This window comes from Nicotiana sylvestris, chromosome 9 (assembly GCF_000393655.2).
Source record: "Nicotiana sylvestris chromosome 9, ASM39365v2, whole genome shotgun sequence".
Lineage (NCBI taxonomy): Eukaryota > Viridiplantae > Streptophyta > Magnoliopsida > Solanales > Solanaceae > Nicotiana > Nicotiana sylvestris.
The window spans coordinates 144,728,452-144,731,908 of NC_091065.1; positions in this window are offsets into that span (position 1 = coordinate 144,728,452).

The following is a 3,457-nucleotide window of genomic DNA, read 5'->3' on the forward strand; positions in this document are numbered from 1 at the left end:
TCGCTTCCCTCGAAACCTGTCGATGACCTGCCAAGAAGAACATCGGCTGAAGCCCCGACGAACGCAGGAATCCCCTCGAAGAATGCACCCGGGGTCGATCAAATCTACTTAAACGGCTCAACATCAGCCCACATGCGACGTAAAGCTAATAGGCTATCACATCTCATTCTCTTTTGTCATACTACACATCTTGTACTTAGTTTGGGCATCCCCTTCCTATAAAAGGGGGATCACCAACATCTTGTAAATCAGCTCCAATCATCCTACTCAAGGGCAATAATATCTTCTCTCTTCCTCTCTTCTCTAATTTGCTTATTCCCCTTGGCTTAAAGCCATTTATCTTCGGTCATTCTTCTTGTTTATCACTTGGTACTGGCTCAAGGTCGTCTCCGTATTCATCGCCTCTTAACTTGTTCTTCATTATATAACTTAATATCTGTTGAAAGAGCCTTGTCTAATTATATCTTTAACTGTTATCCCATCCCCGGCTATCCCTAATAGTTCGAGATCGATACTAACGCCGACCCCGAGGTCTCATCGACCATCTCTGCATCCGGGCAATAGCCCCACCTTCGGTTTGGTTACTGCCACTTTTTACCCTGTATTTCATCGTTAATCTTAGCATTCTTAGCATTAATTGCTTTAACAACTATCTCGAGAATAGATCACGTATTTTTAGAACCCCATTTACAAATTTAATTGTTGTTACCATTTTCACGGTAAACATTTTAGCGCCCACCGTGGGGCTAAAAATAATAGTGATTCTTTTCTTGCTGGTTTTCATTGCACAAATACACATTAGCTTTCACACTTTTTCTTGTCCAAGATCCTTTGACTTTAGGCCAAAATGTTCAGCTCGGTAAACGAAGTTGAGAATGACAACCTCGAAAATCACGGGGAAAATGGCTTGGCTGTCCCAACCGCTGGAGCACCTCCGCGGAATCCTGATATCGCTCTCGGACCGATCCTAGCGGACGCAGATTCACAGGACACACAACAAGTCGACAAAACTTCTCACGCCGACAGGAGCGTACGACACAATGACCAATAGGATGCTCAAAAAACCCTGGCCCGGGAAGAATAGGATTTAGTCTTCATGTTATTTTTGAAATGTTGCAGGAAAAATAACTGCCCATTTCTCAGCTACAAAGCCATCCGAGAACCCCCAACACAGCGGCGCCAGAGATGGTCTCCCCCCTGTCTAGCGAGCACTCGAAAGGTCAAGCAATAACGGGTTAGTGGCTGACCCCGCCATCATAAAAATGCTCGAGGACCTCACCAAAAGGATCGAATCAGGTGAGAGAATGATTGCAGCCAATGACAAAAAAGTTGAGACCTACAACTCCAGGGTCGAACAGATCCCAGGTGCGCCCCCGGTCCTCAAAGGTTTAGATTCAAAGAAGTTCATTCAGAGGCCGTTCCCCGAAGAAGCATCCCAGAAGCCTATCCTAAAAAAATTCAGAATGCCGGAACTCCCCAAGTACAACTGCACCTCCGACCCTAACGAACAAGTTACTGCTTACACCTGCGCAGTAAAAGGCAACGACATAAAAAATGACGAGACCGAGTCCGTGTTGCTAAAATAATTCGGAGAAACGCTTTCAAAGGGGGCCATGATGTGGTACCATAACTTGGCTCCCAACTCTATAGATTCATTCGCCATGCTAGCAGACTCCTTCGTAAAAGCACATGCCGGAGCCATCAAGGTAGCAACGAGGAAATCCAACGTTTTCAAAATCAAGCAGAGAGAGAACGAGATGTTGCGAGAATTCGTATCCCGCTTCCAGATTGAACGGATGGAGCTGCCACCATTCTATAATGACTGGGAGGTGCAGGCCTTCACCCAAGGCCTGAACGAATGAAGCTCGATGGCTTCAAAATAGTTGAAGCAAAATCTAATCGAATATCCGGCCATGACCTGGTCGGACATTCACAACCGATACCAGTCAATGATCAGGGCCGAGGATTACCATCTGGGAGCCCCTTCGGGCTCAGTATACCTAAACAGACTCCTCGCAAAAGAGTCAAAACCAAGAAAAGAAAGATACCAACTATACCTTGAATACAGAAGGAACTCCCCGAGGTGCAACCTACCCCGGAACGATTGGAGGGTAGATCGAGGACAGGATCCTCGAGGGCTCGTCAATAGAACCAAGTTCGATCGGAACATGGTGCCGACAAACGTGCCCCACTTATCGGAATACAACTTTAGCATCGACATATCAGACATCGTGTTTGCTATCGGCAAAATCAGGGACGCCAAGTGGCCCAAACCAATATAGTCGGACCCTTCACAAAGAAATTATAATTTAGTGTATGAGTTCCACAACACATATGGTCACAGGAGTATTGATTGCCATCAACTATGAGAAGAAGTGGTCCGGCTACTCAACAAAGGGCACCTTCAGGAATTCCTTAGTGATCGAGCCAAAAATCACTTTCGAGACAGGGAGGCAACCAAGAAGAACGAGGTAAACGAACCACAACATGTCATATGCATGATCATGGGGGGCGCCGATGCCCCGCAGGAACCCGTGATGAGGAGAACAAAAATATCCATCACCAGGGAAAAAAGGACTCGGGGATATATCCTCGAAGACGCCCTCACATTCAGTGAAGAGGATACCAAGGCTCGGCCAATATTATCATGGATCTAGGTAGCTCGGCCAATATTATCAGGTTGAAGGTGATAGAACAACTCGGACTACTCGAACGGATCATGCCGGCCACTCGGGTTCTCAATGGGTTCAACATGGCGAGATAAACAATGAAAGGAGAAATCGTCCTTCCAATTACCGTGGCCGGCACAACCCAACACACCAAATTCCATGTCATTGAGGGAGATATGAGGTATAACGCCTTGTTTGGGCGACTGTGGATACACTGCATAAGAGCAGTACCATCCACCCTCCACCAGATGATAAAATTCCCGATGAATGACGGGGTCAAAAACATCTATAGGGAAAAACATGCGGCAAGGGAAATGTTTGCAATACACGACATGTTATCAGCGCCCATACCCCCGCTCCCGAATAAGACAGTAGGCGAATCAGGTCTCAACACCGGTCGGGTTTGACAACATAAAGTAGAAATCTGCATCGTATGTCCGCCCTCGGGCGGTCATAATAAGCCAATCTCAAGGTGCCACCAGCATATCTCATTTCAAGGTACAACCATTCCTTTTGTTTCATTTCGGATTAAGAACTAACCATCGTGTATGCACTCAACTGGAGATACCAGAATGCTAACACTATCAGGAGGTCTCGAGACCCCTAAAAGCGCGCCCATTGCACTCTTTTCCTTCGACCGAGTTTTTATCCCAAAAAGTAGGGTTTTTACCGGCAAGGTTTTTAACGAGGCAACGTATGCAAAGCTGCCTAAAGGGGAAACTCCACAAATTGCTCGAAGCCACCCTTACGGTCAACTTTCAAGCGGCAAGGGGCCTTCCCCCCTGGAA